The sequence below is a fragment of the Eublepharis macularius genome, chromosome 1, assembly GCF_028583425.1.
Source record: "Eublepharis macularius isolate TG4126 chromosome 1, MPM_Emac_v1.0, whole genome shotgun sequence".
Lineage (NCBI taxonomy): Eukaryota > Metazoa > Chordata > Lepidosauria > Squamata > Eublepharidae > Eublepharis > Eublepharis macularius.
In genome coordinates, this window is record NC_072790.1 from 249,150,530 (window position 1) to 249,159,852 (window position 9,323).

Consider the following 9,323-nt stretch of genomic DNA (forward strand, 5'->3'; position numbering starts at 1 on the left):
TGGCTGCCACCACCAAACAGCAAAAATGGCCACCAAGGGCAAATAACCCACCAGCTCCAAAATGGTCAACAAGGCCCAGTGCACTAATGCCCACCGGAGAGGAGGCCTAAATGCTATCCCCAGTGAACTGGGCCCCTGAATGCCCTCTCCAGGGGCAAAGAATGCTCTTTATTGGGTGGGGGTTATAGAGTCCAACTCACCGCCCTAGGAAGACCAACTAGATAAGGAGGCCTCCACGGGGCCTAATGACACAGCCATGGAACACCCCAGGCCAAGGCCCCGCGGCAAAGCCGCAAATTAATAAGCCCACGCCAGCAAAAGTAAAGGGGCCAGGAATATGGGGAAAAAACAGCAAATAAATGAGCGGCCAAAGCGCCGTGTTAGGAAGCACCCATGCTGAGCAAAAAGTGCGGCCCAGGAAACGCTCCTCAGCCCAAGTGCCCCACTGCTGCCTTGCTCCAGCAGCGCACTCGTTGAACAGCCAGCTGAACACATAAAACACCTCCCTCAGAAATCCTCTATAAGCGCAGCCGAGGGAAGCACTCTACTGTGCAAAGAGCCCAGCCACAGCCTCAATGATCACTGCAGCCAGCCGGGAGGAATCCCCCGATGCAGCCTCGCCCAGCCAGAGCAACAGCCAATGGGTCCCGCTGCATCTCCAACACTCCTCATGCCGGGTAAGCTAAACAAGTGTCCTGCTTGACCCGAGCCCAAGGCACAACTGAGGCAACGGGGATGGAGAAGCCAGCTAAGGCTACAAAACTCCACCCCCTGAGCTAAGCCCCAGATGCAGGGCATGCCTTCTGCCTTCCTCCTTCTGAGGAGGCAAAGAGTGGCCACCGGCCTGAGTGGCTATTGCCACTGGCCAGGATGGCCAAATTTTGAAGAAACTTGATCTGAATAAATTTTACAACTTTATGGATTGGCTACGTGGTTTCTTTTTGTTCTCCATTGGAACTGTGTTTCCAGTCCAAACTAGTAAAAAGATACTATCTAACAGCTGGATAAAGGCAAGGGAGCATTTCCACCTACTCCACTCCTTGTACCAGCTGAGTTAAGGCGGGGGGGGGCATTGCCACAGCTCTGCTCCTTATACCAGCTAGGTTAAGACAGGGAGTGGGCATTGCCACCTACTCCGCTCCTAATACCAGCTGGGTTAAGATAGGGAATGGGCATTGCCATCTGCTCCGCTCCTGATACCAGCTGGGTTAAGGTGGGGGATGAACATTTCCAATTGCTCCGCTCCGGATCCCAACTGGTTCAAAGGGATCCTTTGAACCCAATGGTTCAATGGAGCAGGTGGCATTGGAGCAGGTGGCATTGCCACCTGCTCCATTGCTGATACCAACTGGGTTATGGTGGAGGTTAGGCATTGCCACCTTCTCCGCTCCTAATACCAACTAGGTTAAGGCAGGGGTGGGCATTGCCACCTCTCCACTCCTAATATTAGCTGGGTTAAGTTGGGTGGTGGGCATTGCCACCTGCCTCACTCTTAATACGAAAACTACAAAACCCACCAGAATTATAATTTTTAGTTTTAATTTATAAAAGTGCCAAAGTGCAATGCAAAAATGCAATACCAGTGAAATAATAATAAATACATAAATAGGTGTTCAAAATACAAAAGGTGCGTCCATACATTATATACAAAATACAATAAATGCAATCAACAATTCACAGTCCGAAATATAGGAGTAAAGTGCAAAGTTCCAGCGAGGTGGAAAAGCGCTGCTTGGTGGAGAGCCAACCGCAGACCAACTTTGGAGCGTTGGGAGAGCAGAGCATAGAACTGTTGTGAATTTCATAGTCCTAATTGCTTCATGCCTGATGATGAAGTGAGTTTGCCTCACAAAACGCGTTAAATAGAAATAGTGCTTGCTAAACCCTGTCGGCACCATAACGTGTTTATTTTGGGACTGTGAAACTTCATGAGAAGACACTCGGTGGGCTCTCCACCAAGCAGCGCTTTTCCACCTGCTTTGTGATATATCATACACAAGGAGAAATGCAAGATGACATATCTTACTATATAATTGAGTAAGCGTGTTTCAGACAACTCACTTTATACCCTGGTGCACCACCAGAGGGAGCTTCCGCAATGGAAAACCAAGGTATCTCACCATATTGCTCCAGAAACCATGCCATGGTGGGAAGCCCAGGCAGGGAACAGAAGCGGACCAAATGGAAATGCCCTCCATGTGCCTTAACCTGGCTGGTATTAGGTCCGGAGCAGGTGTCAGTGCCCACCCCCCAACATTAACCCAGCTGATATTAGGAGCGGAGCAGGGGGCAATGCCCACCCCCTTTCAGCCAGCTGGTATTAGGAGTGGAACAGTTGGTAATGACCACCACCACCTTAACCCAGCAGGTATTAGGAGCAGAGCAGGTGGCAATGCCTGCCCCCTGCATTAACTCAGCTGATATTAGGAGCAGAGCAGGTGGCAATACCCACCAGCCTTCAGCCAGCTGGGATCAGGAGTGGAGCAGGTGGAAGTGCTGGCCCCCCACCTTTACCTAACTGATAATAGGAGTGGAGCATGTGGCAATGCCCCCCTTCATGCAGCTGGGATCAGAAGCAGAGCATTTAAAAATGACCACTCTCCCCCTAATCCAGCCAGTATTAGGAGCAGAGCAGGTGGCAATGCCCACCTCCCGCCTTAACACAGACAGTAATAGGAGCAGAACAGGTGGCAATGCCCACCCTTACCTTAACATAGCTGGTATTAGGAGCAGAACAGGTGGCAATGCATGCCAACTTCAGACAGCTGGGATCAGGAGTGGAGCAGGTGGCAAGGCCCACTCTCTGCCTTAACCAGCTGCTATTAGGAGCAGAGCAACTGGCTGTGCAGGCCCCCCACCTTAACCCAGATGATATTAGGAACGGAACAGGTAGCAATGCCCTCCCTTCACTCAGCTGGGATTAAGAGCAGAGCAGGTGGCAATGGCCACCCCCTCCTCAACCCAGCGGGTATTGGGAGTGGAGCAGGTGACTGTCAAGGAGTTCCAGACCCCTGGGGCCCAGCCCAGCTCAGGGGAAGGGACACAGGCTGCCTGGAAGGTCCTGTTGCAAATAGCAAACCAAGTAAGCTGCCACCAGCTCCCCAGTCTATCCCTAGGCTAAGGAGTTAGGGAGCAAAGCTCCAGAGCCTATTAGGGAACTTAGCCAAAGCAAAGTCTACCTTGCAAGGATAAATTTACAGGCAGAGTTCACAGCAAAAGAATAGTTGTTTGGTAGGTGGATCTCAAGCACACATAGGGTGAGTTCAACAAAGGTTTTATAGCAGTGAGGCTTCAGAGTCTTAATAACCCACACAAGATAAAAATATAAAGGTTTATTAATTCCAGGTGCAGGGTTATCACACATGAGACAAAAAGTGAGTACAAACAAACAAAAACCTACAGCAGTAAGCTCTACATACCACAGTAAATTCTTAGGAGGCAAAGCAAGTTGGTTTCTCAGTTGTAGCAAGCAAAAGTCCCACAAAACAGCAAGGCAAAAGATGGAGCTTCAGTCCTTCTCAACAAATAGAGCCAGAAACAAAGCAAAAAAGCATAAGCAGAGGTCTAAGGTAGACACTCAACATAAGCTTCTCCATGTTGGTTAACAGCCGGTTTATATTGGTTCAAGCTGGAACCAAAGTGAGGCAGGCCTAACCACACCCGCTCCCAACCTGACCACATCACCTGACAAGTACACAAAGGGACGTGTGGAAGGTCTGCAGCTCTTGGCACACGACCCCAAACTACAGGTGTGAAGTTAATTACCAATTAGCTAGTAAGGACAGCTTATCTTGACTCAAGGACAGAGCATACATAACTTACTGCTAGCAAAAGTGAAAAGCCTCTCCAAAAGGGGGGAGGGAATTTCTCCAGCCAAGGAAGCCTCCAACCTAGCTCTCAAAAGGGCTTCCTATACTCTTAAACATTTTTTCTTTACAGTGACAATGCCCATCCCCCACCTTAACACAACAGCTATTAGGAGTGTAAGAGGTGGCAATGCCCACCCCCACCTTAACCAAGGTGGCATTAAAAGCAGAGCAGGTGGCAATGCCCACCCCCCTTCAGCAAGCTGGAATCAGGAGTGGAGCAGGTGGTAATGCCTGCCCCTGCCTTAACCCAGTTGGTATTAGGAGGGAAGCAGGTGGCAATGCCCACCCCCACATTATCACAACTGGCATTAGGAGCAGGGCAGATGGCAATGTCCATCCCCCGCCTTAGGAGCAGAGCAAGTGGCAATGCCCATCCCCACACCCCACTGTAACCCAGCTGGTATTAGGAGCAGAGCACATGGCAATGCCCACTCCCTTAACCCAGGTGGGAACAAGAATGGAGCAGCTGGCTATGCCCACTCTCTGCCTTAACCCAGCTGGTATTAAGAGTGGAGCAGGTGGCAATACCCACCATCCTTCACCCAGGTGGGATCAGGAGCAGAGCAGATGGCAGTGCCCACCCGGTGCCTTCACCTGGGTGGGATCAGGCACAGAGCATTAGGCAATTCCCTTCTTCCATTCACTCAGCCGGGACAAGAAGTGGAGCAGGTGGAAATGCCTTCCCCCTTCCATCAACTGGAATAAGGCATTGAGCAGACAGCAATGCCCACCCCATCTTCACCCTGTTGGAATCAGGAGTTAAGCAGGCAGCAATCTCTGCCCACCTTCAACCGGCAGAAGCAGAGAAGGTGGCGATGCCTGCACCCCCTTCACCCAGTTAGGATCAGGAGCGGAGCACATAGCAAAGCCCACCACCTGCCTTCTCCTGTCGGGATCAGTCAAGGAGCAGAAGGTAATGCTCGCTCCTCCTGTCACCCAGCAAGGAACAGGTGGCAATGCCCACCTCCCTTCACCCAGCTGGGGTCAGGCTTGGAGCAAGCATCAATGCCTGCCCTCCTTCACCTAGCCATAATCAGGTGCAGAGCAGAAGGTAATGCCCATTTTCCCTTCACCTGGCTGGGATCAGGAATGGAGTAGGTGGTAATGCCTGCCCCCCCCCCCTGTACTCAGCCTGTATCAGATTTGCAAACCCCATCACACCTTCATGTTACTTAGATCAGGAGCAGAGCAGGTGGCAATGCCCACCCCACTCCTTCACTTGACAGGATCAGTGACAGAGAAGGAGGGAATGCCTGCCTGCCCTCTCTCCCCTTTCTAGAGCCCATTGTATTTTTTCCCACAACGGGCTTTGTTTCTAATATAGTATGTTTGAGGAAGGGCTACTTACTAGGGCTTGCTTGAGTTTCCACAAGGGTTGTCAATTCTGAATTGAGAAATTCCTGGAAATTTGGCAATACAACCAGGGGAGGGTGCAGTTTCAAAAAGGGTTTTCTTATTATGTAAAAAAATTATGAAAGCCTCAGCTTCATTGTTTTAACTTTTAGGAAGAATTCAGACTGGATTTGATCTAGAACCCACTTATTTGTCTTTTTGGCCATCCATTTTATCCGCAAAATTCTCCTCTCCCTTTCTTATTCCAGGATGGGTGGCTGGCATTTCTCATTCCATACTTGGTAAGAATTTGACAGTGAGTCTGTGGAATTTTGAAACTCACTTTGCTTGCATAGAAATTAATGTGATGGTCCTGTAGTTGCTGTGCAATTTGGCAGCCTCTTTTATGGAAGTGGAATGTACACGGAGCGTTTCCAGTCCATGGAGTATCACTTCGTTTTTTGTATTTATTGAAATATTCTTGTTAAGACTTTGATGGACTCAGTTTCTGTAGCTTGAAATAACTGTTTTGGTATATTATGTCCTCCTGATGATTTATTTCTCCTGATTGCTATGAGTGCAGGTTTCACTTCACTTTCTAATGCTATTATTAATGATCTATATATCCAGCTTCAATTTTTTCTGTTCAACAGTGCATAATTCTTGTTAGATAAACTGGGATTAAGAAGAATCTGAACAGGACTGAAAATTAGCATCACTGCCTTTCTCATACCAAACAAGCAATGATTGTTCTCTAAAGTGACAATTAGGGGTGTGCAAAGGCACACTGTTTCGTTAAGAATCTGTTTCGGATACAGGCAAAAGTTTTGGTTTTCGGCTTTCGGGTTTGTTTCTGCTTGTTTCGGCTTACTTTCGGCTTTTTCAATGGGCAAATGCCTCCGTATTCCCGGACGCCTGGGGGAGGCATTTTCCCACCGAACCATCCCACAATTGGTGGGGACCTTCCGCTAACCCCTCTTTAACAACCCCCCAAGTTTCAGAACGATTGGACTTTGGAGGGCCATGTTATGGCCCCCCAAACCAGGTCCCCCTATCCTCGCATAAGAAAGGGAAGGGTGAGCATATTGTTAGCTTGCTGCTGCTCATCTTCTTCTTCATTATTTCCTATGGGGGAAAAATGAAGAGGCAGGCTTCCTTTGCCAGGGGTGGTATTCTGCATGCAAAATGCCCCCCAACCCTCTGGGGCCCTTCTCCCACCCTTCCTCCCACCCCCCACCAAGGCACAGCCTGCTCCCACTTGGGGAGGCATTTCATGGCCTCCCCAAGTAGGTGCTCTTTTCTCTACTACTTACAGCTGGGAGAGGCTTGTCTTGCCAGGGGTGGCATTTTGCATGCAAAATGCCCCCCAACCCTCTGGGGCCCTTCTCCCACCCTTCCTCCCACCCCCCACCAAGGCACAGCCTGCTCCCACTTGGGGGGGGCATTTCATGGCCTCCCCAAGTAGGTGCTCTCAGCCCCCAGAGTCCACCTCCTACAGCCCCACACAAACCCAATTCCCCCCAGCTGCCACACACAGACCCAAATCCCCACATTAGCCCCTCACAGACCCAAATCCACCCCCAGCAGCCCCACTCCCATAACCCCAGGAACAGGCTGGCAAAGGCCAGCCCTCTCCCTTTGTTCCCTATGCTGGGAGCTTCTAAACTCTCTTTACGTGGGCAATTCTGCACAGCCCAGGAGTGCCACAATGGTGGGCACACTTCTGAGTGCCAGCTGGTCCTTGTGAAAGAGCACCTGAACCACAGACACCCTCCCTCAAATTCCCCCACCACCTACAGAGATGGCTGGCCAGCCAGCCCCATTGTTCCCTATGATGGGAACCAACTGCACAACAAAGAATAAAACATGAACAACACAAAATAAAGTTTTTTAAAAATTATTTTCTCCCTTTCAAAGTACAAGTAGGCAAAGCGTTATGATACATTGCACCAGCAGTCCCCCACACAGAAAAATAACACAACTCACTTCACATCAGAGAATCACAAAAGCACAATTCCTGTCAAAAACACTTTATTTCTTGAACAGCTTTAGGTTACACAGCAGGGGAGCACACCAAAGGGCATTCCAGCATTCCTCCTCAGAAAAATAACACAACTCACTTAACATTAGAGAATCACAAAAACACAATTCCTGTCAAAAACACTTTATTTCTTGAACAGCTTTAGGTTACACAGCAGGGGGGCACACCAAAGGGCATGGCAGCAGTATCTTACACAAAAATAACACAACTCACTTCACATCAGAGAATCACCCAAACACAATTGCTGTCAAAAACGGTGAAGTGGGTTGTATTATTTTGTGTATGTCCTGTATTATTTTGTGTAGCATGTCCTGTTGTGCCCTCCTACTGTGTAACCTAAAGCTGTTCAAGAAATAAAGTGTTTTTGACAGGAATTGTGTTTTTGTGATTCTCTGATGTTAAGTGAGTTGTGTTATTTTTGTGTAAGATACTGCTGCCATGCCCTTTGGTGTGCCCCCCTGCTGTGTAACCTAAAGCTGTTCAAGAAATAAAGTGTTTTTGACAGGAATTGTGTTTTTGTGATTCTCTGATGTTGAGTTGTGTTATTTTTCTGTGTGGGGGACTGCTGGTGTAATGTGTCATAATGCTTTGCCTACTTGTACTTTGAAAGGGAGAAAATAATTTTTAAAAAACTTTATTTTGTGTTGTTCGTGTTTTATTCTTTGTTGTGCAGTTGGTTCCCATCATAGGGAACAATGGGGCATCTCTATAGGTGGTGGGGGAATTTGAGGGAGGGTGTCTGTGGTTCAGGTGCTCTTTCACAGGGACCAGCTGGCACTCAGAAGTGTGCCCACCATTGTGGCACCCCTGGGCTGTGCAGAATTGCCCAGGGAAAGAGAGTTTAGAAGTTCCCAGCATAGGGAACAAAGGGAGAGGGCTGGCCTTTGCCAGCCTGTTCCTGGGGTTATGGGTGTGGGGCTGCTGGGGGTGGATTTGGGTCTGTGAGGGGCGAATGTGGGGATTTGGGTCTGTGTGTGGCAGCTGGGGGGGAATTGGGTTTGTGTGGGGCTGTAGGAGGTGGACTTTGGGGGCTGAGAGTACCTACTTGGGGAGGCCATGAAATGCCCCCCCCAAGTGGGAGCAGGCTGAGCCTTGGTGGGAGGTGGGAGGTAAGGTGGGAGAAGGGCCCCTGGCAAGACAAGCCTCCCCCAGCTGTAAGTAGTAGAGAAAAGAGCACCTACTTGGGGAGGCCATGAAATGCCCCCCCCAAGTGGGAGCAGGCTGAGCCTTGGTGGGGGGTGGGAGGAAAGGTGGGAGAAGGGCCCCTGAGGGTTGGGTGGCATTTTGCATGCAAAATGCCACCCCTGGCAAGACAAGCCTCCCCCAGCTGTAAGTAGTAGAGAAAAGAGCACCTACTTGGGGAGGCCATGAAATGCCCCCCCCCAAGTGGGAGCAGGCTGTGCCTTGGTGGGGGGTGGGAGGAAGGGTGGGAGAAGGGCCCCTGAGGGTAGGGGGGCATTTTGCATGCAAAATGCCACCCCTGGCAAGACAAGCCTCCCCCAGGTGGAATTGGTGGAGAAAAGAGCACCTACTTGGGGAGGCCATGAAATGCCTCCCCAAGTGGGAGCAGGCTGTGCCTTGGTGGGGGGTGGGAGGAAGGGTGGGAGAAGGGTCCCAGAGGGTTGGGGGGCATTTTGCATGCAAAATGCCACCCTGGCAAAGGAAGCCTGCCTCTTCATTTCCCCCCATAGGAAATAATGAAGAAGAAGATGAGCAGCAGCAAGCTAACAATATGCTCACCCTTCCCTTTCTTATGCGAGGATAGGGGGACCTGGTTTGGGGGGCCATAACAAGGCCCCCCAAAGTCCAATCGGTCTGAAACTTGGGGGGTTGTTAGAGAGGGGTTAGCGGAAGGTCCTCACCAATTTTGGGATGATTTGGTGGGAAAATGCCTCCCTCAGGCGTCCGGGAAGACGGAGGCATTTTCCCATTGAAAAACCAGAAACAACCCGAAACTTTTCGAGTTATTTTCTTTCGATTAACCTGAAACGTTTCGGGTTTCCCAAAACGTTTCGGATAACCTGAAACAACCCGAAACAAGTTTGTTTCGGGTTTCTTTCGGGTTTCAGAAACCCGATTTG